The sequence below is a fragment of the Perca flavescens genome, chromosome 19 (genome assembly GCF_004354835.1).
Source record: "Perca flavescens isolate YP-PL-M2 chromosome 19, PFLA_1.0, whole genome shotgun sequence".
Classification (NCBI taxonomy): domain Eukaryota; kingdom Metazoa; phylum Chordata; class Actinopteri; order Perciformes; family Percidae; genus Perca; species Perca flavescens.
This window is the reverse complement of record NC_041349.1, coordinates 29,359,650-29,385,112: the sequence shown is the minus strand read 5'-3', so window position 1 is coordinate 29,385,112 and position 25,463 is coordinate 29,359,650. Positions and strand designations below refer to the sequence as shown.

The 25,463-nt window shown below is 41.1% G+C and overlaps 1 protein-coding gene across 1 annotated transcript in view; it reads right to left on the bottom strand.

Annotated features, from left to right (window-relative positions):
• sstr1b (somatostatin receptor 1b) overlaps positions 1-25,014 on the bottom strand; it is a 36,912-nt gene extending 11,898 nt beyond the window's left edge. Inside the window, exon 1 of the mRNA XM_028564922.1 lies at positions 24,760-25,014. The gene's annotated coding sequence lies outside the window, so the exon portion shown is untranslated. The remainder of the gene's footprint in view (positions 1-24,759) is intronic.
• Between the last annotated feature and the right edge of the window lie 449 nt (positions 25,015-25,463).

Sequence of the window (25,463 nt, the reverse complement as noted above, 5' to 3'; positions counted from 1 at the left end):
GTTCAGGGTTCAGTTCCAACCTGTGGCCCTTTGCCGTCCTATCAAATAAAGGCCTAAAATGGCAATGAAATCTTGCTAAATCTGTTTTGCTAGAGCTGGTCTATGTCAAAAAGTACACTCTCGCTCTGTCTATGCATCCAAATACCATGTCAGTACAGAGTCAGAGCCCTTTGGTGGCCAACCAGAGAACTACACCTATTGCAGGGAGCCTGTTTGTTTTGCAGTTCAGATCTAACAGCTGATAATCTGCAGTATAAACGCTACCCCTCCAGAAACATAAATGATGTATGAGGAAGAACAAGGACTCCAAAGTCTTAATTGGTATTTTCATTGTTCGACGTGCTGCTAGCTCCACTCCAACCTTCACTTCTCTTCTGCAGGCTTTAATTATAGGCAGTCATCCTTTTGTAGTTGCATTAGTGTTGCTTGGTAGAAGGAATATATCAGTGTGAGTGTGTGTGTGTGTGTGTGTGTTTGTGTGTGTTAATAAGGGAGATAATGGAAAAACATGTACTGTATATATAAATTCTTTGCTTTACATTAATATACAACCAAGGCTACTGTTGTCAGTATTGCCATATTGCCATGACAATTCGGGGCACCCAAGATGAAAACGTTGGTTCGGTAATGAGTTCATCTGTCCGTCCAACACTTTGGCCTAGGTTGATATTTTCTATTGGGATATCAATCACTAAATGTGTGTACAAAGTCTTTCCTTATTAGGTTCCTACTAGTGAATTAAATAAGCTTCTAGAATAACAATTTAAAGTGTGATTCTGATGATATATTTGTGTGTGTATCAAAGCCTGATGTTCCAATGTGCCATAGAGGTCCATATAACACACAAGTAGTAGTATATTTTGACTCAATCCCATATACACTGTCCTGCTGCCCCAAATACTCACTAGAGCATCAAATGTGGATTAATCTGCCGCTGAAAATAGTCCCCATCAAATGCACTATTTCCTCCTGATTGAGTAACACCAGCCTTATCCTGTAAGTAATGTTTTAGCTAGTAAATACCTTATGCGTGGACCTGTTGCAAGGAGACAATTGTAGTGCTGTCCAATCGAAAGCAATCAACTTTGTAAACAAATACTTTAACAGTGTATACTTTATGTGAGAGTCAATACAAAATCTGAGAAAATAGCTAGCTGCAGATCACTATAAAACTACATCAGAGCTACTGCCTACAATCACCTAGAAGAGCAAGTAATCAACCGAGGAGCTCACAGAATGCTGCGTTATCCCACAGTTATCTAGCCGTCTCTTTTTATGTCATTCTTCTCTGCCTTTCTTCTCTCCGGCAGAGTAAACCCCCCACCTCCACCCTACCAAGGGGCGGCTGTGGCTCAGTGGTAGAGCGGTTGCCTGCCAATCTTCCACCGTAGTCTTACTGTTTTGGTTCACTCTCACCTATAGTGTAATTTTCAGCCGCAGCAGGCAGCTGTTTTCAGATAAATCTCTAAAAAGCCACTGTACTAGCTAGTGAACAAAGTGGAATATCTAGCAGCTGATGAGTCAGATATTTCTCTTAGAGACCAAAAACGGCTAAAAGAAAGAATATAGGACATTCATCAGGTGGACACAAACATGACTCCAAGTGGCCAAACCTCAACCAATCGGGCTGCTTTGTAGGGCAGGTCTTGCCTAGAACTGTAGCGGGATCCATAAAAACGCGCCTATCACGTCCGTCATTGTTGTTTTGAACGAACAGTTGCAGCCATCGCACACCCCTAAACCAAGCCTGTAGCTGCCAGTAACTTCTCACAGGACACTGTTTGGTTCGGTAAGCTGCTGTTTGGTCACAAATGCATTACTTGAAGGCTGACGAGATGGATTTTCGTGTGATAGGTGATATTGAGAGAATCCAGCTGCCGTGCAAGTTATGCCAACCTTACACCAAATGACTTTTCAAGCGATTCCATTGTCGCAGACGAATTTCTAATATTACATTTCTATATATCAGCGTTTATCGCATAAGCCATTTCCCGATTTAAGAGAAAATCCGATAAGATTGAACTTCCAAACTTTGTGTCGATATTGATCAAAATCATCAAATTTTACTGTTTCCACGAGGCATTTGTCATTCAATATTACTTAATCTGCATAAACCTGTGTTGATGGAAACATGGAAAACATCTTCTGAGTCTGGGCAGGTAGTACATTTTTGGGTCTTTTTTGGTTTCGGCACAAGTGTTTGGAGTTGTGAAGACCTCTACACTAGTGTTGCATACAACGAGTGCATCCCCAGTGTGTGGAGTTGTGGGATGGATATATTATAGTAATCACAATGAAGATTGTGTGACGTTGTGGAACTTTACTTTTTGATGGAATGCACAGGCTTTTTTGTAGCTGGATATATCATTTGTTTCATCTAAATATGAATGTTGATAACGTTAGTGATATTGAGATGCTTGCTACAGTTGCATTTCTAGTGATGAATTGGCAAAAATGCTTTGTTCTAACTGGATGCTCTCTCTCTCTTCAGTCTCTCTCTATCTCACTTGACCGTATAACGTTACCTTGCTTTTGGGCAGTCGTTGAGGCTCCGTCTAAAACTTCGCCATTTTGGCCAGCTGTTTGTAACATGAAAATAAAATGGATTAGGGATCATTTAATTTCTATAATTTATAGCTGACTTTAACATCTGATTTCTCTATTGGCTGTTGAAACAGGTGACGTCCCTTACGTTCCAAAACCAGCATCTGCGACTTGAACAGCTGAGTCGCAGCGAAACCATCAGCTGGTTTGAGTCGAGCTGAGACGGGCCGGTTCAAACCGCTGAAACTTTTCTTTGCGACATTCTAAAACAGTTTTGTCTCATCGCGAATCTTTGGTCTGAACTGGGCTTTAAAGGTTTGAACACGAAAAAAACGGCAACGAATGTCTGTATTTTCTATCAGTTTTTCTTTTCGTCCTCAGTGTGAAAAGCCCTATAGAGAGCCAGAGTAAGAACTTGCTTTGCGATACAGGGCACAAGAGTCAGGATGTGGTTAGTTTAGCATAGCATAAAAACTGGAAGCAGTGAAGCAGGGAAAACGCTAGCATGGCTACGTCCAAAATTCAAAAATACACCTACCAATACCTCTAAAGCTCACTTATTAACATGTTCTATTTTGTTTGGTTAACACAAGCAGTAATGGCAATTTTTGGTTTGAGAGAAAGTTATGAGCTGGAACAATTTTAATTTGCCGTCACATATTGAAACTACTGTGGTGCTTTGGTTGCTACACTTTTCCTATCATGTGAAGAAAAAGTATTTTAAAGTGCTGATATTATGCTCATTTTCAGGTTCATAATTGTATTTAGAGGTTATATGAGAATAGGTTTACATAGTTTAATCTTCAAAAAACACCATATTTTTGTTGTACTGCACATTGCTGCAGCTCCTCTTTTCACCCTGTGTGTTGAGCTCTCTGTTTTAGCTACCGAGTGAGGCATCTCACTTCTGTTCCATCTTTGTTGGGAGTTGCACATGCGCAGTAGCTAGGTAAGGACTACTAGCCAGTCAGAAGCAGAGTATGAGGACGTGCTACACTAGCAGCTAGGCGAGCATTATAACGTGTGTTACAAACGTGTGTTTGTCTCTGAAGTAAAGGCTGGACTACAATAGAGCTTTTGGAGAAGTTTGTGAACAGTGTTTTCTGGTGGAGATGGTAAGTCCCTTTGGGGTGGACTTTGGACTTTTTCCCTTTGTAAACCTAGAACATGCACCAAAACACAATAAAGGGAAAGGAAAAAGCCAAAAAGCATAATATGAGCACTTTAAGTTTCTGGTTTATGCTTGTAAAAGAGATATGAAGGGGAGTTATTTGTTCTCAATACTTGATGTCTTACCTTAGCTCCATTACCTTTGCACATTATTTGATTTTCTTTTTTTTTTTACCTTTCTGAAACATCAATTCCTCCCAGAAACCCTGCCTCCGCTACCCTAATGATCATCTGCCAAACCTAAAGGAGCATTTCGTCAGATAATTGCTCCCCAGAGCAGAGCTGAAATTGGCACCCTTTGAAAAATGTTCACCCCATTTTATGTGATCATGTAGCCGGTGGCACAGTGCAGGAAAAATGAACGGTGAGGGAGAGAGTGCTTTGAAAAGCTCTTTCTCTCTTTCATTTGCATTCCATTCACTCTCCGCTGTGGTGGCTGCTGTATGCTGGGGACTATTTTCATCTAATTTCATATGACATATCTGCAGCTTGCAGTCCGGAGTGCAGCCTGTGATTAAATATGGCTCTAGCTCTGCCTTCCAGCTACTCAAGTCTTAGCTGAGGTGTTTCAGGAGCATCTGATAGGGAATGTGGTCAGTAAGATTTAATGGCTTCACTCTCACAAACATATTGTGACTCCATTACAGACTGATTTGAGCATGTTTTTTAATCTTTGGGCCTCATGCAAGGACCTTTTTCATATTCTTACATACAATGGGGAGAACAAGTATTTGATACACTGCTGATTTTGCAGGTTTTCCCACTTAGAAAGCATGTAGAAGTCTGTAATTTTTATCATAGGTACTCTTCAACTGTGAGTGACAAAAATCCAGAAAAATCACATTGTATGATTTTTAAGTAATTAATTTGCATTTTATTGCATGACATACGTATTTGATGCATCAAAAAGCAGAACTTAATATTTGGTACAGAAACATTTGTTTGCAATTACAGAGATCATACATTTCCTATAGTTCTTGACCAGGTTTGCACACACTGCAGCAGGAATTTTGGCCCACTCCTCCATACAGACCTTCTCCAGATCCTTCAGGTTTCGGGGCTGTCGCTGGGCAATACAGACTTTCAGCTCCCTCCAAAGATTTTCTATTGGATTCAGGTCTGGAGACTGGCTAGGCCACTCCAGGACCTTGAGATGCTTCTTACGGAGCCACTCCTTAGTTGCCCTGGCTGTGTGTTTCAGGTCGTTGTCATGCTGGAAGACCCAGCCACGACGCATCTTCAATGCTCTTACTGAGGGAAGGAGGTTGTTGGCCAAGATCTCGCGATATATGGCCCCATCCATCCTCCCTTCAATACAGTGCAGTCGTCCTGTCCCCTTTGCAGAAAAGCATCCCCAAAGAATGATGTTTCCACCTCCATGCTTCACAGTTGGGATGTGTTCTTGGGGTTGTACTCATCCTTCTTCTTCCTCCAAACACGGCGAGTGGAGTTTAGACCAAAAAGCTCTATTTTTGTCTCATCAGACCACATGACCTTCTCCCATTCCTCCTCTGAATCATCCAGATGGTCATTGGCAAACTTCAGATGGGCCTGGGGTCTCATTTATAAACGTGGCGTACGCACAAAACGGGGCTGAAAACGTGCGTACGCCACTTCCGACGCAAAGGTTGCGATTTATAAAAAACAAACTTGACGGGAGAATGTGCGGTCCTCCACGCAAACTCTGACCCATACGTACGCACATTTTGGAGACAAAATAGGAATTGGCGACGCAGATGGTGAGGTGGTGAACTGAAGTCAGACTGCAGAAAGTACATGTGGGAATAAGGGTAACTGTACGTACACACCGCCGCCGACTTGGGCGTCTAAAGATACCGGAAGTCATTAATTTTCAATGGAAGCTGGCTTCTCTCAGCTGCAAGGAGCGTCAAAACTGTCGGCGTCGCATTTTGGGCGTTTTGAGCGTTTTGAGCGTCAATCAGAAAGTTGAACTTTGGTCAACTTTATGGTAATGAGCTATGACGCGGTTCAGCGGCAAGCAGCGGCAAACGGCAGCAACCAATCGGAATATAGACGTCCTTCTCGCTGGCTGATTCTGGAGAAACATACGATGTAAACTTTTGTTCCTACCAAGACATTAGTTCCATGAAAATGGAGGGAAATCTCATAATCGTCGTTGCTGGGTTCCCCTATCATTTATGATGTAACGTTGTTTGCGTATAAGGACCAGTTAACGTGCCGTCACATGGTCTCCAAACAGTCCGCTCACAGTGAAGTCCTGCACGGGTCAACAGCTGGCGGCTGCTCGCTCTGCCTGCATTCTGCTGCGGATCAGCGGCTAACTGCTAACAGACACCGCTGTGACCAACAAACAATACAAATGATGTCCTTATATATGTAATTTATAAAAGGTTTCTAGTGTCAGTGTATTGGCCGTGCAGTGGCTGCTTGTGCTTTTTCTTCAATCGTGTGTTGCACATGATCGAAGAATGCTCCCACGTCAGAGCGGCCAAAGCGTCAAACAGCTTCCTCTGACTTTTTGACAAGCGTCCTCGACAGGGCGTCCAGAGCTTCTTTGCAGCTCAAGTCGGCGGCGGTGTGTACGTACAGTTAGGCTACTCTTAATATGTATTAAAGAATGCCTCACGCACATTTCTTCAAACCATATGAAGATTAAATCCAGCAGTGTTATTTGCACTTGTACTGAGTGATAATTGTTCCATAAACACCTCAAACTCAAATCGTAAATAAATACTTGTTATTAATATTTAACATTGTCCGCTACGGAGCGCAGGATTAGGAGATGGCCCAACTGCATGGAATACCGGATATCACCAAATACCATTAGATAACTGCACAACACAGTGTAAATAACTAAATATCTGTCTTTAAAACTGTGCATATATCATCAAATGTCAAAGTCTGGAAATACAGCCGTTAAAGGAGAATTCCGGTCGATTTCAACCCGTAGCTCTGTTGTTTGTAAATCAGGAGTACGGTCAGTAGCGAGAAAAACGAAAACAAAAGGTGCCGCCTACACCGAGTTATCCTCCTGCTAGATTTTGCACCCAACAGTCTTAAACGAGGCTTAAACAGGGCAAGTTTTAAATGTGTTTTTAGCCTCTAAACATGTTCGAAATGCCATTACTAGTGCTTAGCCATGTGCAGTTATTCCTTATTAGGGAACACAGCGAATTTGACGGCAGTAGATGTGACAGAAAGGCATAAAAGTTGTGTTAATCCTTACCTCTGTTTATGTACTGCTTTCCGGTCAAGTCCTCAATAATCGAGTGCCGATCTCATACAATCCAATATTCCAAAATGTATTTTTTCCACAAAAAAACGATTTGCCGTGGTCCTGTCCATAGTAATGAGCATGTATCAACAGGCTGGAACCTGACACCGCAGTGAAGCAGAGCTGACCTACAGTTCAAGAGTTCAGCAGCTCATTTGCATAGGTAACCTAGCAACGGCGGAGCCTGCCTGTCGGCAGAAGCAGGGAGGAGCTCACAGAGCTGACAGACGGAGCTTGGAGTTAGATCAGGACTAATATCAGAAAATGCTTTGAGTTTGTGCCTTTCCAAATTACGGCAACCAAATGAAGAGATATTTGAGTTTGAGTTTTCACCGTCTACAACCTCCGCAGCCGGGAGATTTTACCGTGGCTGATCCACGTACGCACACTTGTAGGTGATCTGTGATTTATAAAGGGAACATTGCTTAGGTGTGTGTACACACGATTTTATAAATCTGACTTTTTTTCGGCGTACGCCAATTTGGGCTTTTGGGCGCACGTACACTTATAGTAAGTATCCTACGCACAGTTTTATAAATGAGACCCCTGGACATGCGCTGGCTTGAGCAGGGGGACCTTGCGTGCGCTGCAGGATTTTAATCCGTGACGGCGTAGTGTGTTACTAATGGTTTTCTTTGAGACTGTGGTCCCAGCTCTATTCAGGTCATTGACCAGGTCCTGCCATGTAGTTCTGGGCTGATCCCTCACCTTCCTCATGATCATTGATGCCCCACGAGGTGAGATCTTGCATGGTGCCCCAGACCGAGGGAGATTGACCGTCATCTTGAACTTCTTCCATTTTCTAATTGTGCCAACAGTTGTTGCCTTCTCACCAAGCTGCTTGCCTATTGTCCTGTAGCCCATCCCAGCCTTGTGCAGGTCTACAATTTTATCCCTGATGTCCTTACACAGCTCTCTGGTCTTGGCCATTGTGGATAGGTATCTTTTATACAGGTAACGAGTTCAAACAGGTGCAGTTAATGCAGGTAATGAGCGGAGAACAGGAGGGCTTCTTAAATTAAAACTAAGAGGTCTGTGAGAGCCTGAATTCTTACTGGTTACTCTGGATGGTATTGCCCTGGCCTCCAGCACTACTGTCAGAAATCTAGGGGTTATTTTTGATCAGGATGTATCCTTTAACGCCCATCTAAAACAAACCTCAAGAACAGCCTTTTTTCATCTTCGTAACATAAACTAGTCCATGCATTTGTTACTTCCAGGCTGGACTATTGTAATTCCCTACGGTCAGGTTGTTCAAATAAGTCCCTTAAGACTCTCCAGCTGATCCAGAATGCTGCAGCGCATGTTCTCACAAGAACTAAGAAAAGAGATTATATTTCTCCTGTATTAGCTTCTCTGCATTGGCTTCCTGTAAAATACAGGATTGAATTTAAAATCCTTCTCCTGACCTACAAAGCTCTAAATGGTCAAGCACCATCATATCTAGAAGAGCTCCTAATACCTTATTGTCCCACTAGAGCACTGCGCTCCCAGAATGCAGAGTTACTGGTGGTTCTTAGAGTCTCTGAAAGTAGAATGGGAGCCAGAGCCTTCAGTTATCAGGCTCCGCTCCTATGGAACCAGCTCCCAATCTGGGTTCAGGGGGCAGAAACTCTCACCTCATTCAAGAATGAACTTAAAACTCCTATTTGATAAAGCTTATAGTTAGGGAGTGAGGAGTTGCAGTGTCCACCTAACTGGCCCACCTGCTTCTCTTCATAATTGTTCAGATAATAATATATAACAAAAGTAGAGGGAAGCAGGCCAGCACTGCCCGATCTGGCAGGGGAGAATTCAAAGCCCGAACAGGCTACCTCTCCTTATGACCTGTCTCTCTTAGTTACGCTGTTATAGTTCTAGACTGCCGGGGGACTTCCTTCCTTCCTTTGACACACTGAGCTGCTCTCTCCTCTCCCTTTCTATTACCATTTGTGTGCATCCCGTCCCAGAAATGCTTGTTACTAATCCTAGCTTCTGGGGAGTTTACTCCCTGGAGTCCTTATGTTTTTTCCCCCAGAGTATTTCCTTGGAGAACGTTGGCACCAAGATCCTGGTTGCAGCTGTCGCCGTGGTCCTGCTGCACTCCCTGCTGAGCTCAGCGGTGCCCTGCAATGTCATGCTGCTTCCTGCTGAACCCTGCTGCTTCCTGCTACGTCCATCCATGCTCTGCTGGGCCACGCTACATCCTGTAACGCTCTGCAGCGCCCTGATATGACATGAACTACTACGACTACCATTTGAAGTCACTGTTCCATTATTAATGTGACTATTACTGCCACTGTTCATCACATCCCCAACCGGCACCGTCAGACACCGCCTACCAAGAGCCTGGGTCTGTCCAAGGTTTCTTCCCAAGAGGAAGTTTTTCCTCGCCACTGCTTGCTCTTGAGGGAATTACTGGAATTGTTGGGGCTTTGTAAATTATAGAGTGTGGTCTAGACCTACTCTATCTGTAAAGATAACTCTTGTTATGATTTGATGCTATAAATAAAATTGAATTGATCAAATACTAATGTCATGCAATAAAATGCAAATTAATTATTTAAAAATCATACAATGTGATTTTCTGGATTTTTGTTTTAGATTCCATCTCTCACCATTGAAGGGTACCTATGATAAAAATGACAGACCTCTACATGCTTTGTAAGTACGAAAACCTGCAAAATCGGCAGTGTATCAAATACTTGTTCTCCCCACTGTATAAATTTCTCTTACTTTTATCTGAGGTTTGTTCGTACGAGTTCTTCAAGTCGATTTCACCAAACTTTGTTAATGGCTAATTGATTGGTTTTTTTCAACCTGGATCCTATTTTCCCATGCATTGCTGTCTGAGTGTAGCCTGCTGACACCAGACCCTTCTCAGTTGTAACTGAGAGTGGGTCTGGGGAAGGTTCATTCACAGCCCATTTCCAAAGACGCCGCTCAAATGCCTCTGGGCGCAATTGGATAGACCTAAAACCAAGCCAGACCGATTTGTAGAGCAAATCTAAAATTTGCCGGATGTTCGTCAGGGTTTTCCCAGGCTAGTCTGAGTGACTAATGTGAACAAAAAGCTTTGAAATTTGTCTAGTATTGAGTGAGACAGCTGTAATCGACAGCGGTGAACTGAGCTGCAACGTAATCTTATAGGGCAAATGCGCATTGTCAATTACCATCCACTAAAAATGCTGTTTTTGCCACTGACAGGCTCAGATTATTATTCTAAATGTGTCACAAATCCCCGGCCCTAACACTGACTGATTGTGTCGGTTTTGTTTGTCTTTATCTAGTAATATGCTTGGTGTGTTCTGTCTATTCTGGGAGTATGTCTCCCTTTATATCTCCCCTGGCAGTCGGTTTGGGGGCGTGCCTGGCCTAGGTTTAACACACACCTGGCGCTAATCCAATCACCACCTGAACCTCATCCGCTCGTCGAAAGAAGTATGTAAGGAACAGCCAGACATCCAGTCCATGCCGGATCGTTATGAAGTACTGCATCTGTTAAACCATTACCAGTATAGAGTTAGATGCCAGCCTGTTTCTGCCATCTTAGATCTCAATTTCTTGCAAGTGATTTATTTGCCTGCAACTGACTTTTTATCTCTCTGTCATAGTAAAGCATTCTCTGATCTCGGTCCTGGAGACCCTGTTGCCTACCCAAACCTTCTGGATCGCTGTCATTCGGATCAAGACCCACACTCAAGTCTGCCAGCCATCTGCTCTCTGTACCGGAACCCACCTGGACTCTTCCTCCTCCTCCCTCACCTGCCTACTCACCTGCCTACTCAGTCTGTTTGCACATTTCTGGTCTGTAAATAAAACGCTTGACTCACTCTCATGGCCCGATCTGCTTTTGGGTTTTACTACAGCAAACCTGACAAAGTGTGTGACAACATTATGGAAAGGATCCCTACAGAGGTCGACCTTTTTGTTAAAGAGTACGATTTTTTTGTTTAAAACCAAACTCACCAGACTCCATTTAAATAATCAATACTTTTAGCCTGTATAGAGCCAGCATATTTATTACATGTTAAATGGGTGAATTAAGGGTTTATTTCAACCAAACCAGAGTTGTGATTGTTGAAGCAGTGGAAAGATGAACCAAGATGGGCTTTTGATATTTATTTTGTTTCTGACAACTTTAAATTAAGTCAGTTTTCTGATGATAAAATTCATGTTTATTTAAATGGGGTCGCGTGGGTTTGGCGATAGCCATTTTGGGGCTGTTTCCTGTTAAACAACTTTAACAAAAAGGTCTATTTCTGTAGGGATCCTTTACATAATGTTGTCAGACACTTAGAATAATAATCTTAGCCCATCAGCGGCAAATACAGAACTTTTAGTGGCCGTAAATTGAATGTGCACAATTAACGTTAAACAGTAACGCTACATTGCAGCTTTTGACAGCGGTCTTACTTAATACTGCATCAATTTGTATTAAGATCAAGATTGTTGTTCCCATCAGTCACTTAGACCCAAAAACACGGGAAAATAGGGTCCAGGTTGGAAAAAAAAAGGGTGAGGCTATTTGCACCCCTGGTACAATTATCAGTGTATGCTATTCGTACCCTGGTGCAATTAGAAATGAATGCTATTCGTACCCTGGTGCAATTAGAAATGAATGCTATTCGTACCCCGCCGGTGCACACAGCAATGTGTTCTATTAATACCCCGTCTGGTACAAATATCAATGTATGCTATTTGCACCCCTGTGCATTTACAGTACCTTGGCATATATTTACACACAGTTATCCATACCACTCATGTATTACACCTTTTTGGAATATTATCGCCCTGACATTCTTACCCTGACCATAACCAATCCCAATTCTCTTGCCTCAACCTAACCAACCCAACCAGAGCAGGCATATTCATGAGTCTTCCCTTACCACCCTGCAAAAAAAAATTTGCGTTCCCCACTAACACAGAATGTTTAGGGAACGTTGGGGAACGTTAGTTTTTGGTTTTCTAAAAGTTAGTTCGAACCAAAACATTGACTAAAAAATAAAAAAACTAATTTGCGGGCCCTGACTTGCGCAATTGCATGCAAATTATCTAATCCAAAATGAAAAAAACAAAAGCACCTCACTGGCGAATCAAACTCCAGACTCCCAGACCAAAGCTCAGTGTTCTCACCTAGCAGTTCTTACAGAATATTGTGTAACGGTTTACCATTTGGTGTCTTCAAGCCGCGGTTGTTAGGTAACCATACTGTATACAAAAAATAGGTTCTAATCTACGGTACTAACTAACAAACTAACGGTTGTATGCTTTCACTGAAGACAGCGCAACTATAGTATCCATTTTCCGCTAATAATTCAATCGTTATAAACTTTAGAGACAAAACTTTCCTAATATGCCAGTTTCTGCGGTCATGGAAGAACGTCCGCCATGATTTTGGTGCACGTGAGCAACGTTTTTTTGTTGTTACGTCACAGGGTGTGAATAGCTCAGCTGTGTGGCCGAGGCTATTCGTACCGGGGGTGCAAATAGACACTTCGAAACCAAGTTACCCTTTAACCCCTTAACATTGACTGTCGCTAATTTGCATCAAACCGAGATAGCGTGTGTATTCCCTCAATGCCGGTTTGTTTACATTCGATACATACCTAGGAACCTTTTGCACGCACTGGTTGCCCGTAGGACCAGTTGGAGTGGGAACTACATCCAGTTCAGGGAAGCGAAATTAACCCTAACCCTAACCCCTAACCCTAACCCCTAAAAAGACTACTGTCAATGTTAGGGAGTAGGAGAGTGTTTTCTTTCTTGCTGTTGTCAAGATTCATTTCTTTGTCAATTACTTTGTGACATGAATAAAATCTACAAATGTGAGATGGGAAAATGTGATTTATTAATTTTACCATTTTGTAAAGAATTTTACCATGAATGCCTGTTGTCGCTAATTTGCATCATACCTAAATTTATATCTATTCTATATGCTATAGACAAATTAACAATCTCAATTTAATTTAGCATCAGCTTGGAGCCAGAAACACACATAACATTTTTTTATATAATTGTGAATAAATTCAGGCGTCACGGGGTTAACTATGCAATCGTTCGTTTCTGCCCAATGAATGCCACCGGTTCATGAGGAGTTTTGTGTTCATAATCGATGGTCCTAAAATTGTCCTGTAAACCTGTTAGCTCCATTTGTGGGCACATTTTTGAAAATGTTACCAAATAGAAAAAAACCATCATCCAAAGACCGCAGACTAGAAAAAACTAGAAACTCTTCACAGTAGAAAATCAGGATTAGGAGTCAAGTATGGAGAATGAAGTGACACATATGTTGTCTGTTTTTTTGGCTTAGGAATAAATAAAATGAACTACTACCATGTTAAAATACAACCCGGTCTCACGGCAGTTCATGTAAATGTCCACGTTATTCTTAATCTATTGATACGTGTTCACGGAGACGTTTTTCTCGTGAAGGAACTTGTTTTGGTGGAACGTGTGTACATTAAAAAGTTGTTTTAGTCGTGCAACAGAAAACTCTGATTGGACAGATAGTCTAGCTAGCTGTCTGGATTTACCCTGCAGAGATCTGAGGAGCAGTTAGTCACCATTAATACCACTGTAGTTTAGAATGCCAACACAAAGAAAGCTGAAGATAACAGACATCCGGCCGAAAATGAGGGACATCTGGCGGAATTTCCGGCGGCACCTAAACAATCCCGGAAATGAAACATCGTAGGTAAAGACTATATCTTTCTTAACCACAGACTGTTATTGTTGATAGCTAAATTAGCATAGCAGTAAATCTATAGCCTCATTTAAGCTCAAACCTGACACTACGCGATACATCCAAGCTGTGTTTGAAATCATTCCCTATCACAGAAATAGTGCACTATAAAGTGTGTTTTTGTAGTGGTGTACGAATTCTCTGCAGTAAATTTCATTCCCTATATAGTCCACTAATGAATACCCACAATGCCCTGCTAATTTGATTGTCCATACGATGTACACTACATTTTACTACCATAAACCACAATGCAACGTGGCCGTGTTTTCCCGGAGGAGAAGAAGAAGCAGAAGCACCCGCGAAAACTAAAAAGGAAAAATGGAGTGGACTTTCGTTTCTAACCAGTTTAAATGTAGCATGCAACATATATACAACCTTTTACGTTTGTTTCAGGAATGTATTAAAAGTATTTTAGTTTGGGTTTGTTCACATGATGCTGGGCTAGGCATAGCATACCGCGGCTCCACCACGCTCAACGGCTGGTAGGTTATCAAGAGCAATACATTCAAAATTCAACTTTTACCTTTGGGTGGTCACTGCTGTATTTTCTATCTTTGTCAAAGGACTGAAGTAGGGGCTGCTGATGGGTTTTTGCCAGCGTTTTTTCTTCTTACTTTTCAAAGTCTCGGTACTGCTCAGGATGACGGCTCTTGAGATGCGTAATCATATTTGTAGTGTGGAACACGCCTCCTCGCATCACTTGTGCTTTACAAGTACTGCAAATAGCAAGTTTGTTATCTGTTTTACATTCGAAATACCTCCACCCAGCTGACGTGTTGGAAGTTTAAGTTGCTGGCGCTCATGCTACGTTCATGGTCGTCATGTGCGCATAGTAAACAAGATACCCTATCGGCATGGCTCATCGGCAGAAATATTCATATCTGCAGATGCCGATGATGACCATTATAAGCTTTTATCGGCCGATACCGATGTCGTGCCGATATCATCGTGCATCCCTAGCGACAAGGGATTGCACCCACTTCTCGCACCCCACTACTTGCCCACTTGCCTCTCATTGAGAGGAATATGAAATATGCACTATTCCAGAACACAGGACCTTCTTCCTGTAGTTACTTTCTTGACACATCTGACCAATAAGCGGATTGAACGTTCTTGCGTGGTTTGTAGAAATATATTTTAGTTTGTGTGATGTGTGAAACGAAACTGAACCAAGATTACAAACTCATGAACTGATTCGGAGAAACACAGTGTAAATTATTGTAAATGAAAATGTACTTTTAAATCTCATCTGGATTTTATCCCCATACACTTAAAATGACAGAACCGTATAATTAAGCATTGCCACACTTTTCACAAAAAACGCAGAGAAGCCTCAAAATAACTCCGTCAGTCTGTAATTATGACTTCAAACTGGATACAATATATCTTAAGAGGTTAAGAATTAATTATATTGAGTGATGCAATTTCTAGTAAGAAATACATTTATCATGCACTAAAATAATAATTCCATGCTTTTATATTCCATTGGAAGGCAATTTTGTTTTAGTTTGTTGCATCATCTAGCTTTTGCAGGGCTTTGCCAGTTTAAATATAGCATTAATTAACCCTAAACATGTAATATGTCTAGACCGACAATCTGTAAACCAAGCGAGCAGTCATGCCTTTCAAACATAAAAGGGCCCCTCATAATAGTGTGCGCTGCGGCCCCTCGTAACTCCCTTACGGCTGGTGACACAAAGTTGTAGGCTTGTGACACAAATGTTCCAAATATCTGAGCAGAGTAAATGTGAGTGTGAAGCCTGAGTGAGGGACACCATTGTCAAGTTTAATTGATTAAATTTAATTGATTTAATTGACAAAACTACCAGTGTTGGAAGAAGTATTTAGATCTTTTGCTTACGTAAAAGTACTAATAACACACTGTAATAATACTCAATTACAAGTAAATGTTACTTAAGTCAAAGTATGTCAGTATCATCAGGAAAATTTACTGAAAGGATTAAAAGAAATACTCAAAGCAGAAAAATCCTCACATTTTAGAAACAGGAAACAATCCAAACAGTTGTGTGTTTAATTGTCTAATCATTTCTGCTGGACTTGTAGGCCATTATATTGTTGGTTAGTCTAATTTATAATTAAAAAAAAATCAGATTTTATAAACTACATGCTTTTTCTGTGCAAAAGTCGTAATGTGTAAAGTAACTAAACTGTCAGATGAATGTAGTGGAGTAAAAAGTACAATACTTCTCTCTGAAATGTAGTGGAGTAGAAGTAGAAAATGACATGAAAAGAAAAGACTCAAGTTAAGTACAAGTACCTCAAATTTGTACTTAAGTTCAGTACTTGAATACATGTACTTAGTTACATTTCACTACTGAAATCTACTGTGTTTTGCCCAGCAGATTGAAGCCATAATTAGGCTGCAATCCAAGTTTGGAGAGCTTGAGCAGTTTGTTGATTTTTGAGAGGAAGCAAAAATTACCCCACACAGTTTGGTTTGATTATGTTTTGGAACATTATGAACATCCATCCAACAACTGGCAACGTTAGCTGACATAACAGACTGAAATGCAAATTGCAGCTTGTTAGTCCTAAAAAAAATCAAGCAGCTAAATCAAGTTCTGTAGAAGATAGACAAAAATAATGTAGCCTAAATATAATTACAAAAAATATATATTCCATCAGTGTTTTCATGACAACGTTATCCAATCACGCAAGTCTGAAATAATTAAACAAAGGAAATCCTACTGCTCACTCAAATCTGACCAATTATGGTTTTAAAATATCAATTACAGTGATGCAAAACCTGTTCTGCACACACAGAACTCTCAAATCTGGACGTTTTGATTGAAATCCAGATGTGTGTTGTGCTTTCTCAATAGTTTTGTCACAGATTAACTTCCGTACACTCTCTCCCCCTAACAACTGCTGATGTGGGGGTTGATCATGCAAAACAAAACATGCAAGAATTAAATCCCCCTTTCAATACCATGGATATAGAGCCACTCGGCCAGGCATGCCAAACACTTATTTATGAATCTCAAAAAATAATCTCTTTCAACCCAGAGTTTCATGAAAGGCACTATATAAATAAAAGTTGTTATTATTATTATTATTATTATTATTATTATTATTATTAATAAACTTAACAAGTCGTTAACTGTCATCACCACATGACGCTCACTTTTTCTCGCTAAACTCCACTACCATCTGGTGGTGCCAGTAGCCGGCTCACAGTCACGTATTGGAGGCTAAGCAACTGCCGCTGGTAGCCGGCGTCCCGGAGCTCTGTAGCGGCCCAGCTTGTTCTCATGAACCATTCGTTCCAAAAGCTGCAAAAAGTTAAGCACTGTAATTCGTAAGCATTTCATGTTTTTTATTGCTGTATTTCTCACTAGATTGACGGCCGCTGTATAAGAACGCGGCCGGCCGCGTAGAGAGGAGGTCGGGCGTATGGGTGTGCGTTAACAACAAGCCTTTCACCCAGAAAATAAGTGTTCCTTGGGAGTGTTTTAATCAAAACCATGATCTTTTTTTCTAATCTTAACTGGTCGTTTTGGTGCCTAATCTTAACTTTCGTCACGGCAAAACGTTCATATTTTGTGGACTAAATTTAACCCTAATGTCCGCCGAAACTACCGGCAGGTCGCGGTGCTCTGTACCCGGCTCAAAGTCACCTATTTTTGGGTAACTGTCTGTTGGTGAAGTAGCATTGATCACTCTGAATGGGGATACATTTTATCCCCACCGGGAATAAAAAATAATTCAGCAGAGGCAGGGATATATTCACCCGAAAATGGGAAATCCCACATAATACAAACCACAATCTTTTTTTCTTAACTAGTTGTTTTGGTGTCGTCGCCACAGGACGGTCACTTTTTGTCAGCTAAACCTAACTTCAACGACCGTAATCTCACGGTGCTCAGTTAAACTGAATGAGCTGTATTTGTATAGTTCTTCCCAATAACTATTTCCCAGAGAGAGAAAGAAAACCTGTACTGTGAGGATGAGAAGTAGGTTAATGCTGCAGGGTAAATGCAAAATAAACAAAACACAATTCCCTTCAAGTACCCATCGATTACAGTGCACACAGCACACGGCAGACAGTTTGGCAGCTTATTTATGTTTTCCTCAGAGCCTCCGAAACCAAACAATAAACCAAACAATACACCTGTCTGAAATAATGATCCATAATCCATCCAGGGTCTAATTTGGTTTTAGTAAGTGCACTTAGTAAGCTTAGTATTCTCCATTGTCTAATTTATTAGCATTTTAACAAAGAAATCTGAATTTAATCAAATTGCCACAAACCAACTGAAACATTGGCACAGCTAAGCCTGTCCGAGCCCTCAGGGTCCGGGCCCCCCAAAGCAGTCGCACCATTTACACTTCACCCCTTTTTAAGTAAAACAATTTCCAACGTAAATTAAATGCCATATTTTGCCAAACACACAGGTAATGGGATAATGAAATTTGGCATCTCAGTAATTTGAGGTTGTATTTTTGTTGTCTTTTCCCGTTCGAGAATAATGGAGGCTGTGTTGGCAATTATAAAGTAAAGTTTGACAGCAATTTGGGTGCAAATTCAGGAGGCTAGTCCCACCGTGAAGAACCTATTCACAGAAAGAACAAGCTGAGACAATCAGAAGAGGGACATTTTTAAAGATGCAACACATTCTCACTCCCATCGCGTCAAACACAGATGCTCGTTCAGATGGCGTTTGTTATTGACGCAAAAAGTCTCCATCTGATTTAGGCTATCTTTATACGGAAACAATCTGAAGAGGAAACGCAGAAGTACCGTTGCATTATCACTTTTTATTCTGCGTTTAGACAAGCGTTTTGGGGGGGGGGGAATCTGAGTGCATATGGTGACGTAAAAGTGTGTGAAATTCAATGTAGCATGCACACCAGGCGGCTAGGTGGTAGTATGAAGCACTGCCACACAATACCACCAAGTCCACGCGCCTGCGTAGAACCTTCCTTCTACTACTCTCCCTCTCCTCTCCCTAGTAGCGCAAAACCAAAACATGAAAGCTGACAATTTTGTCTGGACAGACGAGGAGGTGGCACAACAAGATTTTCCCACTTCGTTCCATACAAATGCTAAAGGTTTTGCGTCGGTATCCAATGCGGAGAGACTCTCTATGAGTTAGGTTGTAAGAGAACGGGTTGAAAGATGATAAAATGAAATGCATGGCCAAGGTGCAGGTTCTAAATTGTTTTTCAGCCAAGGACCCCTTACAAGATAGAGACTATACCGGGGACACCCTTGTAATCGGTTTAAAGGGTGTAGAAGGTGATGAAAGGAGACATGATGAGACGACGAATAATTTTAAGTTTGTTTGTATTTGCTCATGTTTAAAGCTTTAGTGCGTAACTTTTTGATACACAACACTCTGTATTTCTCACTATGGTTATGTTCAGAAGAGTGTGTCATCCAGCGACTTTCGCGTGCAGAAACTCAAGTGAAGATAATTACCTCTTCTGAAGAGTCCATCATGTTTTTTTAAATCATCCGTGACTTGGCAGGACAGGAAAGATTGCTCATAAATTCACAAAACGCAACGAGGTGATGTCTGTACTCTGGTACCGTGAGTTCAAACTTGTGGAAATAAATGAACGAGTCAAGACTAAATCTGCCTACTGCTGACATTCAGAAGTGGATTTCAAGCTTTAGTGCGTAACTTTTTTTATATTAATGAACATCCGTTACATTCAAGCCATTGCCAAATGAGTTGCTACAAAGCTAATTAAGACTATGAGCTCCACACAACTCTTTCTGGATTTCTCAGTATGGCTATGTTCAGAAGATTGTGGCGTCAGAAACTCGAGTGAAGATAAAGACCTCTTCTGAAGAGTCCATCATGTTTGTTTAATTCTCTGTGTCCTCCTTGGCTACTAGCAACTGTGTGGAGGGAGAGGTGGGGAAGGCTTGTATCATGTGGATGCAACAACAGCTTTGTTTTCATTACTTAGAATTCCTCATGGGGGTGACAGAAACTATGCACTATAGCTTTAATATGAGTTTATTATGATTTTGCCACTACAACTCCAGATCTTCTATTAGGTACAGTCTCATCAGTGCACCAGGAGATAACATGCCATCGTTTCTCTTTCTCTCCCAGTAAAGATACATATAGATATATATATTGCTTGGGCACACAGAGTCCAACATTTAAATGATTTCCAGATGTTCAGGAAATCACATCATAACAACTTTGTTTTTCCCAGACCATGAGAAGCAGGGCTATGCCTCATGGGTCAAAAACATTGGGGCCTCCATATCACAAACATACATGATCTTGAACAGATGTCCTCCATAGCACACATACACAGTACATGTAGTGCAATGCATTGAGTAACAACTACCATCACATAAGCATTCATGAATTGCATTTTATCAGAACACAGCATAGTTTTTAAATCGCCCCCAGTAATACTAAGTACGTAAGTCCCATAGTAGTCTGGATCAACGGAAGTACATTTCCAAGATAAAGCCTGACATCCTTCTGCCCTCTGTGTGTTGCTGTTCTCAAACTCCCTTCACTTTGGGAAACAACCTTCGAGCTAGGAAGCTACATGCTGAATATTGCGAGTTTTGAAGAAGGCCTGCTTGGTTCGGTTCTTTCAGGGAATGATTGTAAAGATTTACAAAGAATGTTTACGATATTTACTATTTAACTGGAACGTATTGGGATGTTCAAATTAAGCTTCATGAACCATTAGTTGTACTTGTTGACCCAACTAGATGGCGCTCTTGGTTTAAGGAAAAAAGGCACAAAGAAATGCAAACAACCCAAAGAGTATCTGTGGTTTAGCTAGACCTTACTCCGTAGCGCTGTGGAGATGGGTCTGGCAATGCGAGACTAGTGCCCTAGTAATACTATTCGTGTGTGAATGGGGCTTTAGTGTTTCTTTATTTGATGTTCCTACCTGAGGAATTGTAGAGTCCAGGCTACAGCCCTGAATCGCAGGAACAGGCTATGGAATATGTACAGTGCTGTTTAAACTGGGCCTTGGCCACTCTAGTCAGTCAATACAAGTGATCAGCTGATCGATAAGCTAATTGACATGCATGCTGTTGAGTCCTTCTGACCTGAACCAACTGCAGTCAGTAAGCAGCATGTTAGTGCTGACGCACAGTAGCCTACTGACTAGGGATGTAACGATACACTCAACTCACAATTCGATACAATTCACGATTTTAAGTTCACGATACGATTTTCTCACAATTTTTTGTGACAGAATGAAATTACTGAAAAATATTCCTTCATTTATATAAACTGTGCAAAACAGCAGATGTGTCCTTATATCAAAAGTGCAACTGAAATAGTATTTTATCCTGAATAATAAAAAAAAAAAATTTGAGGTTAAAGAAAGGCTTGTTTATTGCTAATACATTTTTGTTGTTGTTGTTGTTTCCTGTTAAACGACAAAAAGAAACACTAGATGGCAGAAGGGTATTTTACAATAACATTGAACACAACACATGCTTACGGAGCCGGACACAAACAACACAAAGTCCCATCATGCTTTCTCAAAGTGCAGCGAGTCTCCTCTCTGTCCTTAGCTGCAGACTGTTGTACATCCCGGTGTTGTAATCCTTTTCCAGTGAAATACAGTCACTATTTAACTCCTAATAAGACTGTAGAGACATGCCTATAAGTAGCAGTATACAGTGCTATGTGTACGACTTCTTCATTTGGTTACAACAAAGACAAAAGTGCTTAAAATTGTAGAAAACCACAATGTTTACTACGTGTGATGCACGACGTAGCCATCTTTGAAAGTGAACTCGGGGTCCTCTGAGTTCAGACGACTTGACGAGTCGTAAATACGACCTCAGTGGCATTCTTTTTGCAACTTCCGGTTCGTAACTCCGGAAAACAAATCATGAATCGACTTCGGTGGACAAAAAGAACGCACCATAAGGGTATGCTAACTCTTGTAGAAGACACGACATTGTGCAATAATACAGCTACAAGAGTAATACAACAGTCCTGCAATAAATCCAGTTTCCACTATCTTGTCCACCCTATATATCAATGAGAGTAGGCTAAATAACAAACACCTCTCTGTATAATGTTATCAGGTTTAACAGTACAACAAACAGCATCCTCCAAAAGAACCAAGAACCAGTTTCAACACCAACTGAGCATTCTACATTTATAAAGGATTGATTGCAGGACTGACACTAGACTGCTAAACTGGCAACTCAGTGTATATGTTCTAAATATATTCTTTCATGGAAAAGTGTCAAGTCTCTACCAAGGAAAGTAAACATGGTGTTAAGAGGTGTTAGTGCATTAACAATACAGAGGTTTGCATTCAATTTCTATTTCATTTTGTATATACAACCATTATTATGGAAGTGTTACAACCCCAAATCAGAAAAAGTTGGGACAGTATGGAAAACACAAATAAAAAAAGAAAGTAGTGATTTCTAAATGTACTTTGACTTGTATTTCATTGCAGACAATAAAACAGAACATAATTTAATGTGTTCCTCATGATTTTTATTGTTTTATTTTTCAAAAAGCAAAATTTCTATTTTGGTTCTTGCAACACATTTCAAAAAAAGTTGGACCAGTAAAGCATTTACCACTTTGTAACATTGCCATTCCTTTTCACAACGCTTAAAAGACGTTTAGGGACTGAAGACACCAAGTGATGAAGTGTTTCAGGTGTAATTTTGTCCCATTCTTGCTGCAAACAAGTCTTAAGGTGGGCAACAGTACGGGGTCTTCGTTGTCGCATTTTGCGCTTCAAAATGCGCCACACATTCTCTATTGGAGACAGGTCGGGACTGCAGGCAGGCCAGTCAAATACCGTATCCTCTTCCTCCGCAGCCGGGACTTTGTAATGTGTGCAGAATGTGGTTTTGCATTATCTTGTTGAAATATGCATGGACGTCCCTGGAAAAGATGTCTTCTTGAAGGCAGCATATTGTGCTCCAAAATTTCTATGTACTTTTCACCATTAATGGTGCCATCACAGAAGTGCCAGTTACCTTTGCCAAGGGCACTGACACAACCCCATACCATGACAGACCCTGGCTTTTGGACTTGTTGCTGGTAACAGTCTGGATGATCCTTTTCTTCTTTGGTCCGGAGCACACGGCATCCATTTCTCCCAAAAAACACCTGAAATACTGATTCATCTGACCACAGTACACGTTTCCACTGTGTGATGGTCCGTCCCAGACACCTCCAAGCCCAAAGAAGTCGACGGCGCTTTTGGACACGGTTAACATAGGGCTTCCTTTTGGCACAGTACAGTTTTAACTGGCATTTGTGGATGTAACTACGTATTGTGGTACTTGACAAAGGTTTGCCAAAGTGGTCCTGAGCCCATGTGGTGATATCGCTTATAGATGAATGACGATTCTTGATGCAGTGCCGCCTGAGGGATCGGAGATCACGGTTGTTAAGATTAGGCTTGCGCCCTTGTCCTTTACGCACTGAAATTCCTCCACATTCCTTGAATCTTTTAATTATGTTATGCACTGTTGAATGTGAAATAAGCAAATGTCTTCCTATCTTTCTTTGAGGAACATTGTTTTTAAACATTTCAATAATTTTCTCACGCATTTGTTGGCAAACTGGCGATCCTCGGCCCATCTTTGCTCCTAAAGGACTAGACCTTTCTTGGATGCTGCTTCAAATCACATCATTATTTAACCAATTTACCTGATTACTAGCCCTAAATTGCTCCTGTCCCAACCTTTTTGGGAATGTGTTGCAAGTCTGAATGACAGGAAAGGATGTATATTTACAAATGAAATTAAGTTGACCAGACAAAACATGAAATATTTTGTGTTCACATTGTCTGCAATGAAATACAAGTCAAAGTACATTTAGAAATCACTACTTTCTTTTTTTATTTGTGTTTTCCATACTGTCCCAACTTTTTCTGATTTGGGGTTGTATTTACAAGATTGATTCATATATATATATATATATATATATATATATATATATATATATATATATATATATACAGTATAAAGATATAGATATGCCCTGCATTTGTAACATTTATATACATTCAAATTGTTCTAAAATGGAAGGAGTCTCCATCCGTCCATCTGTCTGTCTGTCCATCTGTCTGTTCGACAGACTGACAAACTGCTGTTTCTACACACCGCCCCCTGCTGATTTTGAGGGATTTTTCTGAACGCTCTGATCAATACATGTAAACAAATAATGCTTTGTTGTAATGACAGTTGACTTTTAGCAGCTAGCACCTAGCCTTGTCCAATGTGCTCCAGGACTTTTGATGCGTTTGTGACTTTGTCTCTCCCCCTGACCCGCCTTTAGACCCCTTTTATGTGTTCCAGGACCTCCTGATTTACAAATGAAGCTCTGAATACAACACATGGAATGTACCTAACTCACACCGTAATGTAAAAGCCATTCCCCAGTCTAGAATATGTTATTTCATTTATTTTAACCCAAACCATCTGGCGACCCTTAGAAATTATCCCGCGACCCCCTTTTGGGGGGTCCCGACCCCTAGGCTGAGAACAACTGATCTAGTATACTGAAATGACATGTATTCTCTTAGCATAATATGCAAATATGACAAGACCCAAGAAAGTACAATGTCTCGTTTGGCTGAGCGGCCGGTTCTTGAGAACACTGTAAGCAGCAATACTGCACTAGTATATACACATACACATTTTTAAGTACATGTTTTCACCCTCCACTCCTGAAATCTATGTTCTACTATAAACGTGATTAATAACTTAATCACTCTAGACAGTAAGTGTTATTTGCTGTCCTTCAAAGAACACTCCAGTCTTACATTGGGCAGGTCTGATTAATGACTTCCACTGAGCAAATTATAGTCGCATTCTGACAGCAGTTACCAAGGCACAGTAGACTGGTATGAGCCTGTCACTGATGAAATCAGGGATGAAATGCCCATACAAAAGAATTGAATATTAGTTTGGGCTGGCATTTGCAGGTAATATTGACAATCTCCGAATACATCCATTGGCACTAATCATTCTATTTAAATAGTATCATAGAAAATTGAGAGGAAAAAAGACAACATTCCAACTGGACCTGTTCAGAAACACCGTCTTGGTTGCACTGACCTTCACTGAATCTGATGATTAACTTTGATCCGTGCAGGTGTGCGTTGGTAACCTATCGTCCGTCTGTGGCTGCTGAAAGGCTGCTGTCCTCCAATCCTAATCCCCGGAATGATGAGGATGAACATGGACAGTATATCTGCTCTCCTTCTCTCTCTCTCTCTCTCTCTCTCTCTCTCTCTCTCTCTCTCTCTCTCTCTCTTCTGGAGTGTGACAATCTTGTCTTTGCTGTTTCCCCTCTTCCCATCAGCAGCTGTGCGTCTGTCAGCATCCACTGATCTCTGAGCTGCTTAATGCCGCTACACTCTCCTTTGCCTCTCTCTCTCTCTCTTTCTCTCTCTCTCTCTCTCTCTCTCTCTCTCTCTCTCTCTCTCTCTCTCTCTCTCACTCACTCTCTCACACTCTCTCCCCCTCCGTGGTGTAGGACATTTGTTTTGGTTGCACACTGACATGCTCTCTCTCTCTCTCTCTCTCTCTCTCTCTCTCTCTCGCTCTCTCTTTCACACACACACACACACACACACACACACACACACACACTGTCACCTTTACCTCCTATACATTTGTTTTGGTTGCTCACTGACATGCGCTCTCTCTTTCTCTCTCTTTTTCTCTCTCACTCACTCACACACACACACGCACTGTTGCCTTTACCTCCTATCTCTCCACTGTTTCAAGTCTTATCTCCACCTCTGCCTGATGCATTC